This window comes from Mauremys mutica, chromosome 9 (assembly GCF_020497125.1).
Source record: "Mauremys mutica isolate MM-2020 ecotype Southern chromosome 9, ASM2049712v1, whole genome shotgun sequence".
NCBI lineage: Eukaryota > Metazoa > Chordata > Testudines > Geoemydidae > Mauremys > Mauremys mutica.
This window is the reverse complement of record NC_059080.1, coordinates 31,022,105-31,043,016: the sequence shown is the minus strand read 5'-3', so window position 1 is coordinate 31,043,016 and position 20,912 is coordinate 31,022,105. Positions and strand designations below refer to the sequence as shown.

General features: G+C 37.7%; 1 long non-coding RNA gene across 1 annotated transcript; it reads right to left on the bottom strand.

The window, feature by feature from the left end:
• Window positions 1-3,766: 3,766 nt before the first annotated feature.
• Window positions 3,767-17,760, bottom strand: LOC123377051. Its single transcript, XR_006582055.1, has 5 exons — window positions 17,660-17,760; window positions 8,800-8,868; window positions 6,245-6,420; window positions 5,419-5,530; window positions 3,767-3,832 (listed from the first exon to the last, which is right to left on the bottom strand). It is a non-coding gene; the product is annotated as an uncharacterized LOC123377051 (long non-coding RNA).
• Between the last annotated feature and the right edge of the window lie 3,152 nt (window positions 17,761-20,912).

Below are 20,912 nucleotides of genomic sequence, written 5' to 3'. Positions count from 1 at the left end.
AAGTAGTAATAACCCAAAACCAGTTTTTTTTTAAATACATATTTGAAATGCATATTCAATCATCTGAAATTCATGTTTAATCATAGGAAAGTATGATTTAGTGTTAGAACACAGGACAGAGACACAAGTCCAGAACTTCTGTTCTTGGCTCAGCCATAGACTAGTCAGAAAGTATTGGGCCTATCCAGTGCCTTTAAAGCTTCTGTGTTTGGGGAGAGGGGGGCACCTGCTATGAAATGATTGTTCTACTCCAGTTTTACTGCAGATTGAAACACTGTTTAACATTAATTTAAACAAATATAATCTTCTCTGTTATAATTGTTTGTATACCAGTAGTGCTAGTGTTCCCCTTCTAGCTACATGCTTATGCCACAATCTTGTTTTTGTCCCTGTATAAGAAGTGTGTTTATTTCAGAGAAAACAACCTCTCCTAGTGCTTCCTCCAAGCGGACTGCTGCTCTTAGAAGTGTGTTTATTTCAGAGAAAACAACCTCTCCTAGTGCTTCCTCCAAGCGGACTGTTGCTCTTTTGCAATGATTTCAATTGACAGCTTCAGAGCAGGACCAGACCAGAGAACTAGGTGATTTCAACAGCTTCTCTTACACCCAGCCAAAGCAATCAAAGAAACTCAGCATAAAAGAGCAAGGCTTGTCAGGCACAAGCTAATGTATAAACAGAAATCTATGCCTCTATTTTTTAGGAGAAACTGCAGGCTTGCAAATCAGATTTGTCAAATAGTCTGCTCCAATTCTTTTTTTAAGGGGGACCACTACTTGCAGTTAGTATCTCACAGCAATCTCTTTTCTTATGATGATCTTCCCTTGTTACATTTTATGGTTTTGATCTTCTAATCAGCTTCTTAAATGTTTGCTTAAAATTAAAAAGGATACCAAGAGATGGCCACAGCCAGAGATGGGGCATTGGATGGGGTGTGCTGGTGCTCTGAGGTGGTACTGAGAAGCCTCTCTCAGGTACTTGTCTGGCTGGTTATAGCTCATATGCTCAGAGTCTAACTATAATTGCCTTAGGTGGAGTTGGGAAGCAATTTCCCACCAGGTCAGATGGGCAGGGTTCCCCTTCCTCTCCTATGTGGAGGTTGGACCACTTTCTAAGACCAGTTCCCTGCCATTGCTGCAGCTTCAGGCATTGGTACATCTTGCTCCCTCCTGTTCTCTGCCTGTGGCACACAATACTTAAGTCTCTTAATGGATATAATACTTTGGTCTAATTGCAGCAGTTGTATGAATGACAGAGTAGTGTCGGTGGCCTGTGATAGACAGGAGGTCAGACTGGATGTTCTGGTGGTCCCTTCTCACCGTAAACTATATAACTGTATAAGACAAATGCTTGTTAATAGTAAAATGTGAGCAACTGAACAATAGGGTTTCAAATGGGAAGCAGCATGGCCCAGTGGTTAAAGAAACAGTGTTCTGGGTTCCATTATCAACCCACCCACTCTTTAATCCTGGACCCAGCTTTGCTTTACCTATAAATAATAGTACTTCATCTTTTGAAAGTGTTTTGACATCCCCAGATGCAAAGACCTAGAGGATTATAAAGTAGTAGCATTGGCATTATAACATTGCCTATATTCAGTAGGACTGTCGTTTCAACTCTGTCCTTCAGTCAGCATTTTTGTATATTCGTACCTGCAATACTGGCGATGCATTCTGCTATAATTTAAATGAGTTGTACCTTCAAAAAATAAAAATGCATCATTTTTATCTCTAGTGTTATTTTCAACCATTTAAAAACAAGCACACAACTACAGTAGGTGTGGCAATGACCCTAATCATTGCAGTGCACACTAGTATTACTTTAATTACTTTCATTGCTCCATGCTTTCACAGTGCTTTACGTCGCTTTTGGTACTCTTATTCACAGATGTCAACCCTGAAGCCATAGGGAGTAGAGAGCTCACTATTCACATCGGTTTGTAAACAGGGGTTAAAAAGCAACCCAGAACTTCAGGTGGGCAGGGATTCCTAAAGAGAGCGTGATCTCTCCCGGCATCTGTTGGTGAGCAAGGGAAAATGACCGAATGGGCCAAGCCTTGCATTTCTGTTACTTGACAGTTTGTGGCATTTTGGTCAAAATTTGGTTACATTTTGGGATAATAAAGTGCTATTATTCCTGTCAGGAAATGAAAGGCAAGAGAACTGCAATAAATGTGCCTGGATTTCAGGGAAGGCTGTTACCCTGGCCAAAGCCTCTTCCATCCATGGATTGTGAAGACAGATCTATCCAAACTCCAGACTCCTCCAGCACGGGGCCACAAAGGGTGAATGGCATTGCAAAGGAGGGGGAGGAGTGAAGTGGCTATTGTAGGAGCACATTCCTTATTGGATACTCACACCACAAGCAGAGGACTGAGTTTGCCAAGGCATTCTAGGATGTGGGAGTCTTACTTTATATAGTCAGATATTATTGATTGACTGTCGCAGGCTTTTCCAAATTTTCTGTGTGTTCCATTGCTACTCCAGACAGCGTAAACTCTTCCAGGATGTGCTGCTGCTGCAGCATATACCTAAGGACTTTGGTCAGCCAGCCGGTGATGAGTGGGGAGGAATTCTATTTGCAGCCATGGAGCTCCAACAGACTAATTAGGCTGCTCCAGCAGCTTTGTACTCAAGGGGGCACTGGGCTGGAATGCTGCCCAGCTGGTCTACAAGTCCACAGGAGGAGTCGTCATCCACACTTCACCCATGCAACACTAGGCAAGATTTAACCCTTAATCAACCATTTCAGATGGTAGCATCAATACTATTGTAGTTTAATTACAACCTTATTTTAGAAAAATGTTCACAAACCCCTAGAGTTCTTTTTGGTTGGACAGTGCAAATAAAAGGAAGAAAAAAATAAATATAATGTAGTTGACCATTTAGTGTGCATACTACTTAATCAAGATTACTGCATAAATCATAGAATTTGCAGAGAAATTGGCTGAACGGTATCCATAAATGGAATTTTCCAGGACTAGACATGGTCATCGCAAAATAATTATTAGCAATTGTGTTAGCAATAGCATTTATTGTTTAGTTGGATATAATCAAGATATTTTACTGCAAAATTGCCTACAATTCTTCTCTATATTCGCAAGAAGCTTTTTGTTAACAGATTCAAATACTTCTGGCATGCTATGCTCTTCAGGTCTGCAAAAGCCCTTCATGAGTGGTCATAAAGTGCTCCATAACTAGCTGGAATCACCTTATTTTCATGAGAAAATCTCCTATTGGGCACAGGCTAAAACGAATCTGTTTAAGCCATGAGTTTCTGGAGGAATTTCTTGACATAATAGTAAATGGCAATATCAGTCAGGTTATATGGTTTGCAACTTTCCTTTTCCAACCCTCGGCAGCTGTGTGATTTAGATACTTCTTGATATTCAAGGCCATGGCTGCAAGTAGTAGCAGCTGCCTCTTCTCAAAACAGTTTATAAGAGAAATGTTTTGTTTTTCTTTATTACACATTTAAGGTTCTCTCTGTGGTGTTCGTATACAGACTTAGAATGGCCAGTGTTGTTCTGAAAGGTGTTCTCTTGATTCTGTCAGCTATCACGCCTGCTTACTGTCATCTCTGAGGAAATGAGACACACACACACACACACACACACATACACTCTTACTTTGTGGGCAGAATTTGGTTGTGGTGGGGTGTTGAAAAGTATAGGGATCTTTTGAAATTAATAAAAAGAAAGTTTCAAAAGCTATTAAAATATATAACTATAATAATACCATGGTATCATATAAAATACATAAAATCAATTTACTGTTTGCTTGTGCTCTGTAGTCCACAGCTTTGGCCCCTGATTGAGTTCTTGGGTATTAACACACTGCAATTAGTAATATAAAATGATAAATGGCAAGAAAAAAATGATTCACCATATAAGCCCTAAATTGAGTAAAGACAAGAGACCTGAGACATTAAACCTAGTAAGTTTACAAAGGTTTCAGGAAAGTGAAAGCTTATTAAATATGTATCCCTCTCCTCCAAAAGAGGAGGCAATGTAGAAGTTTGTCAACCAAAATTGCATTTATGGTATATGTCCTGGGGAAAAACATTATCACAAATTCTTTCTGCCTGAGAAATGAAAGATTATGCATAGACAGACATTTAGGTAGCCAGAAAATAACACTCATATGCAAATACACACCTTATGTGGAGAAGGATTCTAGCTAATTGGGTCTTGGATCCAACAAAATTTGGGAGTAAACTAAACACTTGGTTTCAGGCAGTCCTTAATATTAGTTGTGTGGTCAGCAGTATATGTAGAACAAGGGTCACTGTCTTTCCTTGCTGAATTGTATAAGATACAATTTGCCTCTTAATTTAGAGATTTTTTTCCCTTTTCATTCTTTAACTATGACCAACTCCTAAGACAAGCTGAACCTCTGCAAGCCCCACTGAAATTGATTAATTTCCATTGAAGTCAATAGAGAGATGTAGGTCCTCAGCACTTTTCATGGTCCCATATGTACTGAGAGATGTTTCTGGTCCCATACTTACGAGCACATTTTGGTTGTGTCAGAAAAATATACACACTAGTATATAATGCACTGTATTTCCTTCAGGCAATTTATATATATATATAGGGTGTGTGTGTATGTGTGTTTAGGTGCTAAACATTTGAGTTACTCTTCGAGTACCAGGCAAAGCATGTTATTTGATTAGCTGTGCTCTTTTCATGGTGTCTCTTGGGTATTCCTTCAAGTCTCTTTGTTTAAATCTACTGTTGTTGAATATACTCTCTCTCTCTCTCCTTTTGCCCTGTCATTTTTCTTGTGAATATTGTACTTTTTTTTGTTTTGTTTTTTCTACACAGCCATCACACTGCCTTGTTTTGATAAATATCTTGAAGATCCCAAGTGTCCACCGTCCTCCCTAGGCTGACACTTCTATGGAACTGAATGAGAATTCACTCATATGCTCAATATCGATGTAAAAGTGTGTGTGTCTGTATATTATATATATATATATATATATATCGAGACTGTTTTCTGGCAGATGGTGGCAGACAGAATTGTTGACATGTCTGGCACTTCCTTCTTGTTGTTGTGACTGGTAGCATGAATGAATGCTAAGGAAGAATGACACAGCATGAATATTTTCTTGTCAAACTGCTACCAACAGAAGCATTTGTTTACTTTGGGCAAGGGAAGGACAATGTTGATGGTGTGGTATTTCATTTGCTTTTTAAAAATCTTTTAGCATTTTTGCAGTAGCCACTGTTTCCTGCTGCTACTCTCATCTTGAGCTCTTTGAATTTGTTTCTTTATGGAGACAATGTGCAATTTTGCATGTCCATAACATGCTTGAGGATGAAAATTCAGCTGTCATGTCTGTGAACTGATGACCAAAATCTCCAAAATAACACGTAATTAAAAAAAAACACTTTACAAATCTATAGTAATGTCTTACCTCACTATACATGACGAGGAAAAAAGGACTTAGTATCCAGCACTTTTGAGATGAGTGGTAGAAGAATTAAAACTGCACTGATGAGAACATCCATAGAAATCGCTTCCTTCATCTGAGAAAGAAAACACCTTGTTCTGTATGCAAACTAAGTTTTGTAAACAACAGTGAAACAGACAACATCAGATATTGACATGGGGTTTCTCATCTCAGTCTACAACCAGCAACCTCCAGGCTCACAATCTAAATCTGATTTCTCTGCCAATGTTTCCTCACCTATGAACCACTATGGAGGGTATCCAATGAACCATGGAGATTTCCTCCATTTGCAAATTCTTATTTTGTCCTTTCTGTTGTCTCTTTTTGCTAAACAGCACTATTTCCCTTCATTGACTCTTGACTTCATTACATTCTGGGTTTGGGAAGAAAGAACCTCCATAAATAAATGAAAAAAGAATCATATAAACCCTGTTAGGAGCAGAAGTGCCAGTGAAGCACAGCTAGAGTTGTTGTTCATAGTTGAAAACACAAATTAGACAAAGAGTTGGGATGCTAATGAGTCTTTCAAGGCTTCCACATCCTAACTTTCTATTTGCTTTTTCCACAGAGACTTGTGGTTAAATTTGCATTAAAAAGTTTGGTTAAATATATGCTCTAGAATTTTGCTATGTAACTATTTGAATTTTTATTCTTCTAATCTTCAGCAGAGCAAGAAGTACGTAAAGTATAAAAGATATTAGCTGTCACCAATGTTCAGGGAAAAACTTTGAAAATTATAAAATACTCTGTAATCATGTAGGCCACAAATCTAAAACTAAAACTTCTTTACCTTGCATTATATCTAGTTTCTTTGTAGATAAATAACAGTTGCATTTGGTTGCTTTTTTTGTCATCAAAATGGCTTTCATGAGAGTAGATGAGAATTGTTCCATTTTTTTTCCTTTTGATATATTGCACTTGTGTGTCAGTGAAACTTATTTTATTCTTTGATACATCTTAGATGCCCTATTGTAGAGAAGTGAAGGATATCCATTATTGCTGTGTGTAGAAATATTTAAGTTAAAGAATTTTAATTGCCTCAAATCATTAAAATGAAATCTTGCTTGCAAAACTTCATGAAAGAACATGGACTATTGTTATTGTCATTTTTCATTACCCAGTTCTAATTTATCTACCAAATATGCAGGAAATATATAGTAAGAAACTTCATGCAAAAGTCTTGATGTTTTGAATTTGTGTGTATAAAATAAAATTCAGGTGTGTGTGTGTGTGTGTGTGTGTGTGTCGGGGCTCATTTAAGGATCTCACAGAAGGGAGGAGTGGCTTTTCTAGTTCTTGTGTGGCACTATAGGCTTCTCCAGCCAAGATTTGCATGAAGTCAGGGACCAAGAGTAGAGGGTGGCAGAGCAGGTGCCCTATACTCGCTATCACCTGGACATTTATCCTGTAAAGTTAACACAGTATAAACATATATTTACCTATCCTCCAGAGTTCCCTCTGCTGCACCCTGCAACACCTCTCAAACGGGCAGTGGCAGGCTGGGGGAGCCTTGAAGAAGTGTGAGGGCATAGACCCTCCTTTCGATTAGGTTTAGGAGACAATCTACCAAACCCCTAAGAACCATGCCTTCTGAGACATGAACCCGTGGGGTTGTGGAATCAAACCCTGCTTCCTTCTCCCAGTGAAACAACCTGAGGAAACTTGCAAGGGAAACTTAGTGAACCTCCAGGTTCATTCTGTTATGTCTCTTTATGGAAGATGGAGAGCTCTACTATTGCAACGGTCGCATGTTAATACAATATGAAGAATGAACCATTAAAAATGGGAAGCTATAAAAGCCAAGGCCAGAAGGGACCATTTTGATCATCTACTCTGACCTCCTGTAATAACACTGGCCATAGAACTTCCCCCAAAATAATTCCTAAAGCAGATCTTTTAGGAAAACATCCAATCTTGATTTAAACATAGTGAATGATGGAGAGGCTAGAGGATGACAATCTACCACTACTACTACATGGACTAGTCACTAAAGTGAAATGAGGCACACATTTTTTGCCAGTGGGTTTCACAGATATTTGGTGACTGTAGAGGAATGCTGAGACTCAAGAATCCGGAGTTCTATTCCAGTTTCTGAGAGGACTTACTCTACTGGCCACAAACCCTTCTGTACCTAGCTTCTCCAGCCTTTCCTTGCCCCTGTACCCTGCTCAGCTCCTCATCCAAATCTCACTCTCCTTCCTGTTCCTCCCCACCACCCAATTACTTCTAGGTTTTGAGGAAAGGATGCTTAATCCTGTCTGTAACACCTTACTGCTACCTTGAGGAGTCCTAAATAGGATTTCCCTTTAGATAGTCTTAGAAGGGAATTAAGCTTATTTCTGAAACCAAGAAGAAAGTAGAAAATGTTCTGTTGGAGTCACAAATTGCTACCCCTTTCCACCCCCTCAAGGCAAAAACTGTTATTTGTGTGGCAATCTTAAGCATAAATAACCACATCAAGTAAACTACATTTTTATTTTTTCTCTCTCAAAACTCTTAAAGTTTGTTCTCTGTATCTGTGATGAACCCCTCTAGTTTCAAATTAAACTGAAATATAGTTTGAGTGCTTTGCCAATATCCTTTGTAATTAGCAGTGTAAGCCATCAGTAAAAAAGAAAATGTAACATTTTTAACATGGTAACAAACTCTAAAGTCGTCATTTCACTGTGGGCAGCCCCGTCCACTCACTCTCTCCCAAGTTATACAGAAGTATAGTGTAGCACAGGTCAGCACTGCAGAACAAGATTTCACAGAGCCCTTTCCAGACTAAAATTGTCTTCATGGGTCTCTGTAAAACAAAACCCCCACCTGCTACATGAAGGTGAGGAGAAGAAGTAAGTGCTCACAAAATCACCAAGTTAAGGTTACTTTGGTACCACTGTCAGCCCCTTGGCACACATGTAGCATTTTCAACTATTTTTTTTCTTTTGTAAACTATACATTACGCTTGGTTAGTCACTTATGCCATAAAATATATAGGCTGTGCCCAAATTAATGTTGCCAGTTCCTTTTGGAATTTCCAGACTTGTGCTGCTTTGCTTGCTTACTCGTACGTGGTGTTGCAGTAACAGTAGTTTCATTTACTTATAAATATTTATACTATATGTTTAACTAGAATGCCTTCAGTCATATTGAAACTACTATGCTCGCTTGCATATTTTTATTAAGATTTTTATGATTTCCTATGCATATTTTGTTTAAAAATGTGAAAAGTTCCTAAAGCCATGAAGTTATGTGAAATGTATTTCAAATAATCCCAGTATTTCAGAATATTTTCTTTTATAAATAATAGTTTGAATAACACGCACAATTCTGGAGACAAATTGGACTATGATTGTGACTTACATTTTGTGTAATGATGAGGTGAGGCAATTTTAACAGAAAATCACAGCTTTACCTAGTGAATTAGAAATCCTGTAGGAAGACAAGGTAGAGTAGTAAATAACAGTGCTGCAATATATCCTTTCTATGAAACTAGAAACCAGGAGATAAGTAATGCAGGCTCACAATGGTAAAAAACAGGTTTATGCACTCGGACAAATATTTCAGTGCAAATTTCAGAGCCAAACAGTTCTAAACCCAATTTTAATTGTATTGTGCACTGAAGACTGACAATGCCCCTATTATGAACTTTTAGTACATTGTGCTAAAGTATATTGCCACTGTAGGTTGACTACTAGTGATAAGTATATTTGAACAAATTTAAAAGCCTTTGCAAATCTCCAACAGCCTTGAGAACAATAGCATTTTATGACCTATGCCCTAAAGTCAGAAATGCAATGCTGAACTATAAAGCAGTGATTCTGTTGCAAACTGAACAAATGGCTTATACAAACTTCATGCTAATGGAAGTAACAGTGTTTTGCTAGTCATGGAAATGGCAAAAAATAATGTTCAATTTGATGGTGAAAATCTTTTCACACATTTCTTCTTAGCAAAACCCACACATTCTATTTTTCAAATTCTCTGCAAAGCTCAGACTGTATGCCAAGTTAGAGACCAAAGTAAATATCAATGACCAAATTATAAAGCTACAGAGAGAAGTCTTAACCACCATCACAAAGCTCAGTTTCCCAGTTTGGTCCATGGACCACTGATGGGCTGCAGAGAGTTGGTTAGTCACATAGTGCTGGTTGTTTTTGTTTCCAGCAACTAACTTGCATAAAAGAAAATGAAAATACAGTGGTCACAGAGGTGCTATGCAATATCAAATGGGGGGAGTCATGAATGAGAAGTTAAATGCTCCAGGAGATTACTTTATTTATTAAAATGTGATACACACTATGAAAAAGTTTCACAGTCCTGACACAATGCTTTCCACCCTAACAAGGTACTGGGCAAAAGAAGTGCAACTGAATATTCTTTATGAAGGAATATGAATTCTTTATAATTTTTCCTGAACCCTTTTCATTTCATGACAACTTACCATTTTAGTATATTTAAAATATATCTAAGGTAGCTGGGCGACAATATAATGAAAGATTAATGTTCAGTGAGAAAATGTCATCCATATAAAACAAAGGTGAAAAAGGAACTATCACTTTTGAGACTTTAGTAAATCAAATTAATCAAAGGTCAGGTTTCAGAAACTCTGACAACAGATCTATATCTCATCAGACACTGAGGGTAAAATTAAAAAGAGAATGAAATAAAGAGTAACATATTACTGATGCAACTTGTTTGGTGTAGAATTTGCTCATAAGAAGCATTGTAACAGAAAAAAAGGTTGTGCCAGCTTGTATTATAGTAAAGCTGTAGCCACTCGACCACTGAAGCTGCAAAAGACAGTATAGATATGTGATTGTAGAAAATATGGTACACAGAGTTAAAATATTTTCCTCAAAATCCAGTGTCTTCAGAATTTTCAATATGTCCAGAAGATATTTTAACAGTGATATGCTGGACGTTGTACTTTTCTTTACTATTAATCTCTTTATTTTTTTCTAACGGAAGGTATCTAGCAATGCAACAAGCCTATTTTACTGTTGTCAGAGTGGTTTTGTGGTTAATTAACTTTCATCAACTTTATTATTCACTCATCAGAGGGGTAGTCGTGTTAGTCTGGATCTGTAAAAGCAGCAAAGAGTCCTGTGGCACCTTATAAACTAACAGACGTATTGGAACATGAGCTTTCGTGGGTGGGTATTCATCCGACAAAGTAGGTATTCACCCACGAAATCTCATGCTCCAAAACGTCTGTTAGTCTATAAGGTGCCACAGGACTCTTTGCTGCTTTTATTATTCACTGTGTGTGAAAAAATTAGCATAAGGGAGAAGGCTAAAAGATTATAGTGTACAAGGAATAGCAACTAACAGGAAGGTGAAATGATTTCTGTGGTAGATACCAACTTGAATCCATCTTTACCCTAGGTATTAGTATAAGCCCAATACTGCAAGGCCCACTGATTCACAACTTTAGCCATTTACATAGGAGTAGATGTGTGGCATTTCTCCATCTTTTTCTATAATCAATTGACAGCAATTTTGGATTACAATGACTTTCTTTAAGAGAAGGTAGAATGATCACTCTCTCCTTTCTCTGTTCTTGTGCTAGCTATCAACTGGTTGAAGTCTTGTCTTACCCTTGGTCACTCACCCTGGATAGCCCATTACTCTGTACTTAACAATCTGTTGGGTTTCACCCTCTGTAACCTCAAAGGATTTTTGTCTTTGTCTGGACTCATGGGGAAAGGAGGCTCCTTTAAGGATCTCTCCACTCCCTTGGGTTTGGGAGAAAGTATATATCTTTCAGGGGGGGAGTTGATGGGATAAGCATCACCTGAGATGGTGGGCTGGCCAATAGAACTCAGAGTAAGATGTATAAATGCTGTCCCTGTAACCACAGCCCCATCTCATAGATTAGCGGTTCACAGCCCTGGGATTATTAATGAAGGAACTGTACTGTACTGTATGATCTGTTGCCAATTAGTTACATTAATACAGCTGAGGACTAATTAAACCACATACCTTGCACTTGTTTCTTTTATTGCATTTCTGAGACCATATGCCTTTGGTTCATTGACCAACAGGGGGAATGTGCAAGTTTAGCTCCTTTTTAAAGTATTTTCATGGATAAGTAGTTCCTGAGCACCATATGCTTGGCAACACCACTTCCTCTCTTTTGCTTGGTTTGTACAAAATGTTGACTTAATACAGTACTTTATCAGTTCAGCCACCCACCTGTCATCAGTGGTATAAATGTCTGTTGTTTGAAATTTTGCGCATACAGGTAATGCTTAAACTTGAAACTAGTGTTCCCCAACAGTTTACTAGTAAAAGCTTCCAATATAGGTTGAATATCAGAAATCTCCTTCTGCTAGTGGTATGAAAAGAGAGTCCCAAAGCCACGATGACTAGCACTGGTCTGCATCATGCATGATTAGGATTAATCGTTGTAGCCTAATATAGGAGAAGTGATGAAGTTGGTGACCGGTAATTTAATGTGTCCTGCGAATCTTGTGAAGATGCGCCGGGCTTCCAGGAATTGGGTTACTGTTACCCAGGTCAGCCTCAGCAAGTGAGAGATTTGCTGCTACTTACCTATGTGCCAGCTGCCTGACAAACCAGCTTGTTTGCCTAGCCAGCAAACTCTTCAGGACTCTGACAGTTCAGACCTTGCCTAACAGGTAACAATCAGTAAACCAATCTGTACATTTCCAAGTTCCTCAGACACGTCTTTTTGCAGTGCACAGCTTCTTCTTACAGTAACAAACACAAAACCTTATCAAGTTTGCAGATACTTTCAAGAGATGGTGCACAGCACCTTATTACCTTAACTGGGGTTAACACTCTATTTCAATCAAAGTATTGAGTTGGTTCATAGTAAAACTAAATTGTTTATTAATAAATGGACACAAGTTTATGTGATACCCAGTATCAGGAAAAAAGATAGAAATGGTTACAAACAAACCAAAAATATGTTTCTAAGACTTTAATCTAACTTAACAAATTAGAGTCTTTTTTCAAAGAAGTTTCAATAGAAGTTTCTTTCTTCCACTATGGCTGACCAGGTTTTTTTAGCCAGGACCCTTCACAGAGTTGTGGAGTTTTTTGTTTTGGGGTTTTTTTTGTCTCCTTGGGTGAAGGAAAAAAAATAGGGGTTCTCCTCCCCCCCCCACACACTTTTTATAGTCCAGGAAACACTTAAATTGTATTCTTTGAAAAGTAAGCCCTGACAAAGCTTCTCTTTCCTGCTAGAGTGCAGAACCCATGCAGTCTTCTCCCCTGCTTGAAAGCTTTATTTACCTTGTTAGCTTTGTTTATCTTCATTTTCTCTACCTGTTGACCAGGGAGGTCAGACAATTAAATACACGCTCATTTCTCTAGGGCAGACTGGACTTATGTGTTGCTAGTCAAACACCTTTTAAGAAAGTAATTCCAGCACATATTTATATCCTTTCATACAAACTCTGTACATATATCACGCAGTGATTTCAGGATCAGTATGTTACCAGTTTGTATATGATCCCCTACCTAACACCTCTTAGATACAGTTTATAACAACAGGGAGTTGGAGTACACTGGGCTGGTCAGACCAGCTGACGCTCACTATTAGGTACCAGGAAGCCCCGTTGTCTTCTGGCATCGGGATGCTGTTAGTCTCACAAATCTATAGAGCAGTTGGGTCTGAGGAGCTGGCTATTAATGTAAATTTACTTTTACAGCATGCTTTGAACACTGTCTCTGATCCTGCAATGGGCTATGTGTAGATAGGTTCCTGTGCCCCATTACCCACAGTAGGGCTCTGCACTGGCACAGAGGGTCACTCCTTGTGAGCTCATTACAGCATCAGAGCCATAATAAAATATTGTACCTGCCCTGAAGAACTTGTAGCTGCATGAAACACTGTAAACAGAGAACCCTACTGAAAGCATTATTGCTAATGATTACTTTGACTTAGTTTTTAATGAGAATTTGCAGTGCTTTATGGTGAGATTGATCTTGCATTCCTAATACATGACTGACTATATAGGTATATAAAGGATTGTGTCCAGAAGTTATAGCAGTAACAATCTGAAGTAACTTGTTTTTAGCAAAAGTGTGAGATTTAATACTCCACCTCTGTATTTATCTAGTGAACCAGACTTTTTCTGTCACTTATAAATTAAATATGTTTTTCATTCCTGTCAATTTTTCTGCAGATTTAATGAAACACAAAGTACAGAAAAGTATTTGTAGGTAATTTCCTTTTAATAAATCTTCCTTCAACTAATTAGTCTCAGCAACAATGAAGAACAGTGCAATAACTTAAAGAGAATAACATGGCAAGGACTCTAGATAAGAGTAGTATACAATGTTCCTCCAATTCCCAGAAACTGGAGAAGGAAATAGATCTTTATAACTTAGTCACATCTGCCTAAACTTTGGAAAATGTGGGCTGAAATAGCAGCCTACCTGGAAACCAAGACTGTGTGTATGTGTGTATATATATATATATATACACACACGTTATTTGTCAATAGGAAATGAGTGCCCACAACAATATTTGGCTTTAATTCATTAAAATTTTCCTTCACTGACACAGGGCAAAAAAGTTGACGTTTCCCAGGCACCAAACCCAACACTGATCAGCTTTTTGCTTATTCTACACCCATATGGAAAAGGAATGTGAGGGTCATGTTTTAGAACTCTGTAGGTCACATTTGTCCCAGAGACAGCACTTTGAGCATTTCTGGTCTAGTAGAAGCAAATGGGATTATAACAGATCAGAAAGGTATGTAGATAATTTTAGCTCATCATGGCATATAGCAGCAGCAGATTCACATGGCTATGATGTAGCCATGGTGGTGTGCAGAATGGACTTCCATCTTGAATGGTCTCTTGAAAGTCTCCTTCCTTTGGCAAGAGTCCATCTGGAAGGATTTAGGCTTCTTAAATCCCTGAAAGTTGCAACTTCCAAATTCATTGATGGCCACCCTCACTCTCTTCCTTCAACCTCTGCTGTATAAATCTTTTGTAAAAGCATATCTTATTCTGCACATTGGACCTGACCCCAACACTGCAGTTGTCTTGTTCTGAACTGGTGCAAGACTGAATCATCTTGCCAGGATCATCTAAGTGTCTAATTTGTGACAAAATCAAAACACTGGATGTTAAGAATACACTGTAACTTTTGAGACTGAAAACTGTAGTTTCCTCTCCTCATCTGTTTTTAACAGCCATATTTCTGCTCCATATAACAGGTTTGTCATTAACACCTCATTGAGTATTCATATCTTAGTTGTCACACAGACATCCCATTGCCCAAACAGAGGCCTCAGAAGATCCTGAAATGTTATAGACACAAGGCCTATTGAAACAGGTGACTTCTTTGATTATAAAGCCATGTCCAGTCAACTGACTAACTAAATACATAAACTATTCACCCATTCAAATAAGTATAAAAACCAGCTTCTATATGTTTGAGTATATTATTATTTGATGTGCTTTTTAGCTTAATCTGTGGACATTTTGCTATGAAACCTTTGGAGACTTAGTTCACTAATTTCACTGAAAAAGGGTGGTGATTTTATTAATTTATTTCTTAATGTGTGTTCAACATATTAATCAGATCAGCATTGCATCAGAAGGCATAACTTGCATTTTCCTAAAGCTTGTGATAGTCTCTCCTTGTATCTCCATGAAGCTGTCTGAGAATAGCCAAAACAATTTGGATTACAGATAGTAACCTGAAGAACTACCTAGAGATTGTTCATAAGATGTTCCCTCTTCTGTAGATCTTCGGTTCCAACCCAATATAAATGTTTAATACTCGGTTTAATTTTAAGGGAAATGCAAAAAACAAACAAACAAAAACCTGTCGAAGAATATGTTATTCAGTGGCATCCAGCTGATACTCTGGGATGGAATGGATAAACCTACAGTGGCAAAGTGAACTGTCTCTGGAGACATCAACTGAAGCCACACCTCCTTTACAATGCCATGCAACAACTTCAAGCCTGGAGGAAAGGCCCACCAGATGGAGATATTAAAAATGGAGGTAACCAAGTTCCAAACTGGGTTGCCGTGCAATAGTTTTTTCCCCTAATGTTCCCTTGAATTTTTCTAATTAATGTTTTATCTTGATTCAGTTATTTATTTTTTACTGCTGTTTTGTCTAACTTGTTGTTGGCCTTTAAAAATGAATACATGCGTAGTAGAACATGAATAAAGCCAGATGGGAGTGAGGATAAAAGAACCTTTTTTAACAGAGTAAATACTCTCAATGTATTGTAATTTTGCAAAGAGGAAGTTTGTGAACATACCACAGAATTCTGAATCTTTAGGGATTCAATCTTTCATCCACAAAATGTCAGTACTCTGAAGGCATTAACTTTGTAAAGAGTTTGGTATATGAGAGAGTTGTCATTCTGACAACCTTGAGACAAAAGGGGAAAATTCCCAAGAATTTACAATAAAAGAATATTAAGACATTTGATGTAGATAAATAACACATGCATATTCATGTGTAAAGTTTTACAAGTTTGACAAGATAGCAATGAAAACAAATAACTGAATCAAGATAAGATGTTAATTGGGAAAAGGAAAACGAAACTTCAAAACTTGAACCATGGGATATTATAGTAGAAGATATATCAGCCTTATTGGAAAAGGTTCTGCATCTTGTCCTTAGTTAAGATTAAGTAAAATATCTATAAAAGTTGCTGGGTTTTGCCATGGTAGGAAACAAATACCATTGTTTGTTGAAGAGTGAATATTTTCCCCTTCCATCTAAAATTGTTTAAGAACATAACATAAGAACATAAGAGAGGCCGTACCGGGTCAGACCAAAGGTCCATCTAGCCCAGTATCTGTCTACCGACAGTGGCCAATGCCAGGTGCCCCAGAGGGAGTGAATCTAACAGGCAATGATCAAGTGATCTCTCTCCTGCCATCCATCTCCATCCTATGACGAACAGAGGCTAGGGACACCATTCTTACCCATTCTGGCTAATAGCCATTTATGGACTTAGCCACCATGAATTTATCCAGTCCCCTTTTAAACATTGTTATAGTCCTAGCCTTCACAACCTCCTCAGGTAAGGAGTTCCACAAGTTGACTATGTGCTGCGTGAAGAAGAACTTCCTTTTATTTGTTTTAAACCTGCTGCCTATTAATTTCATTTGGTGACCCCTAGTTCTTGTATTATGGGAATAAGTAAATAACTTTTCCTTATCCACTTTCTCAACATCACTCATGATTTTATATACCTCTGTCATGTCCCCCCTTAGTCTTCTCTTTTCCAAGCTGAAGAGTCCTAGCCTCTTTAATCTTTCCTCGTATGGGACCCTCTCTAAAGTTTCTATACTGAGGGTAATATTAATGAATGTCTACCATGCCCTACCAAACCAGTTGTCTTCAAATTAAACTCATGTACAAGGTCAACATTCCTGCATTACTGGTACAGTTACTTTTTTTTAAAAAAAGTTCCATTAGAAATAGAATTCCAAATTGTTTTCAAAGTCTAAATCCTTGAATACTAGTAGACAGGAATACAGGATCGATATTACCATATAAATACCTGCATTTGAAAGTTCTACAACATATTCCAGTAGTTGTAATCAGATAGTTTTATCTGTCCTTGTTACATGCCAAGTGATTCACTACAGTAAATATAAACAACTTGTAATTAATAGCACCAATTTAAAATAGTCATTATAGCTTTAAGCTTTACATCTTCAGAGTGTGGTCTTGCATAATTTTTATATGAAAGCAATTTAAATGTGGGATGCCACAACAACCATTAGTCCCAGCAGGTGAATTAGAACCATCATAAACTTTAATCTATTTTGAAAGCTACTGCTGCACTTAGCAGTTGGTGAAGCACAAAGAGCTGCAGTGGCATACGTTCTCATCACTTACATTGCTGTAACAGACTATTTATATACACATCAAATTGAATATATTAGTTTCTATACAGTAACAGATTTTAGCTTATGGCAAATAACATTTTTACGTGATACAACCCTCCTTCTCTCCCTCCCTCCCACCCACCAAACCCCATAATTTCTGCTGAGGTACAGTATATCCTGTTTTTCTCATTGACCTTAGGCTTTAAACTAAATGTCTTTGTTCTACCTCAGTCTCTAATGATCAAGTTGCTTCACAGAAGCCACTCGTCATATAGTTTGCCATAATTGAGCCTCTCTAGTAGTCCTTGATCTGGAGCCTAAAGGACTAACCCACAGTAGCATGGAAATCAAATTGGCTCTTCATGCTACTCACGTTCTCCTGCACATATAATATTCAGACTTTGGGGAGAAAAAGTGGTAAATTGCCTTGTGTCAAGCCACTGCAGTTTGTCAGTTTCAGTTTCCTTTTTTTTCTTTAGAACCAATTGCTTCCAATTATTATATCTCATTATGACAAAGTATTCCAGAATTGTTGCTAGATATCATGGCAGTCTCAACTCAATTAAACTGTATGAAGAAGGATCTTCACTTAATACTCCAATAAGCTGAGCTTCTTCAGCACAGCCGATAATCCTTTATAATAGAGAACACATTGTAACTTACTGTCATGTAGGACCATATTCTCTTTTACACCACTGAAGTCAGAGTTGCACAATTGTAACTAGAGAACTTGGCTTATTAAATATAAAGAATTTTTCTCACATTAGTGCAGTAGATGGATACTTGTAGCTTTTTCCAGATTAATACTTTCATTAAATAAATATGATCTAGAACATGTTTGCTTGAGTCCTATATGAAAACAGAAAGCTTGAGACCAGAAGCTTCTTTTTAGGACTAATGAAATCAAGTATGTTATCAAAGTGGGCATGAAGTCTGAACCATCAAATCTTTTTAAATCACGTGTGAAACTATGCTATGTACTGTTGAGCTTATCATCCTGGCACATCACTGCCTGCTTCACAAACTAAATCCATTTTGAAAGCTTTGCAGAGCTTATTTTCTCAACGGCAAGACTCTTCATTAGATAATACCTTGGAGAGCGGCATTGCTTAAGAGCAATGCCCTACGTTCCCCCAACAACTGAGCGCTTGTCCCTGTCATTCTCTCAGACCTTATGGACTTCATTAAGTGTCAGTTGTTGCTGCTATATTGGTAGCACCAACAGTAAGCTAAGCATTCTATATACACAAAAGAAAGCATAGGCACCAAAAAGCACACATTATTTTAAATACTGTGCTCGTGTAAGGTCTATTACTTAGTTGCCCATTTGGATTGAGGGGATTTTTGCCTTTCTTCCTCCCTGAATGCATTTCTTGAGAAAATTAATGTTCTCTTGCTCTCAACCCATTCCAAAAGGCACACAGTCAATTTAAAAAAATCACACTTCTGTCTGATTTTTATAACCTATTCTTGTAGTTATTGACACTGTTTGCTATAACTGAAAGGGATTGAAGAGACAATGTCTTTATTTTCAGTTTATTTACTTTGTACATTTGAAAGTACTTTGTGTAGTCAGTTTCACTGCTCTGATCTCTCTCTATAAATCAGTCTTACCAGCTCATGTGGGTTTTTCAGACAGCGAAAGGAAAGGAAAACAGTTAAGATGGGAAATGTTGCCTGTACTTCCTCAAAAAATTGGTTGGGGGACTTAGGAACAAATGTAGACAGATACTAAGTAAGTAAATTTGAGATAATTTAAACTCTTTTTTTCTTTTTTAAATTGAGTAAGTATCTCCTTGTATCCCTTTACATTCTCTAATGGCTGATATCAAAAGAGGGAACAAGATTATATGACAGCTTTTGTTCCTCTCTCTAACCCCAAGACAATATTTTAGTATGCAAAATACCTTGTATTACACATTAGTTGTACAGTACCATGGTACAGAAGATACTCTGGAGTTATCCCTCTAAATATATGATTCACAACCACAGTCAGAGCTTCCTTAGCTTGAACTAACTAAAAAATCAGAACTCTGAAACCATTCTTTCAATTAACCGGTGGTAATAAATCTTAATGCTTGGCTCAGAATTCCAGAATGGTCATCACCTTCACAGAAAGCCAATATACTTAGTAAGACACAAGGAGTTCACCAGTCTGGAATGGACTATGCCTAAGAGAACCCTGGGTTATCCCTGGGCAGGCTCCCTGAGAATTCTTCAATTTCCTGTGTATTACAAAGAAATTGAACCATGTTCAGATTTAAGACTAGATAGGGATCTCTTAGTGTCTTCAGTACTCAGCAGAGAGTGGACTTCTATATAGCACTTCCTCTTTGATACTCCTAAAACAGCATTGATGTCTGGAAGATTACATATAGCCTAGCCCATTGTCCTTTATTGAGTCTGGCCTAGTATCAGACTTTTACACCCAGTTTGCTTGAAGGAGAGCTCAGTGGGTTTGCAGATTTGTGGAACAGTATCAAAGGGCAACACAGAGGGTTCCCATTTATATTTGGAAGGGCTTCTAGTAGAAACTTGACATGGTAAAACAAATATGTGCATATCTTTGTTTTCTTTTACCATGTGTGATGTACAAAAGAAGCTATTCCAACAGAGTAGCTGTCATTTACACCTAAGATGGACCACTCTTAAGAACTTTCCTACACACCCCTGGGGAAACTGTGTTCTCTATTAACTACACCAGTGGTGAAAGTGAACTAAGTTATTGATGAAGATTCATGTATGAAAGGGACTGTTGATATTATAAAGTAGAACTCTGAAATGTCAGTCCCTGAAACTTTTGTAAATTACACAATGGAACTATACCACTAAAAGTTTATTTTTTGGTATTTTTTCAGATTGCTATGGGAACAGTAAATATTCTGAATTTGCTTTTGTCCCCAGATAATTTAATGTACATCTTTCCTGACGATTTTCACTTTTACTTTTATTTTTTAACTGGATATAATATGTGTTCAGTGTCATTTGGGACATGGGAAAAGATATGAATTAATTTTAGCCTAGCAAGGGTTTGTTTTATCATGTGTAGTCCTTTAGAGTAACCAGTTACAATCACACTAGTATTTCACAGCCCTTAATACAGTGATTTCCTTTATATTTGTTTGGGTGGGAAAAACTGGAAGTGTGTTGGGGAAATGACTGTATCATCTAAGGCCCTATTGAGCCATTGCACCCTAGGCCCTGATGTTCTTCCTCAATAGGACTTCCTGGAGGAAAAAAATGAGCTGTAGCAGATTTTTGTTTTCATTTTAGATGGTGACAAGTTGAGGTTCTGTAGTTAACAAAACCATTTGTATTTCAGTTGATTTAATGCTATTATTTCCAGAAAGTTGAATAGTGTTAAGAAAATGAAGTTTGCCTTGTCCATTCTTGAACTGGGATATACAGATTGGTTTTAGTGCTGACAGAGTTTTGTTCCATTTTCAATTACCCTTGTGCAAAATAATTGTCCGAATACTTATGGTACATAGGCAAGTTTCTTTCCTTAATCTTTACTTCTTGCTTAGCTTTTCAGACTGTTGTTGGGAGCATTCTGTTCCTTTCCATGCTGTCTCACACCCCAATGATAACCTGCTTAGTCTCCTTCAGGCCTGCCAAGTCTCAAG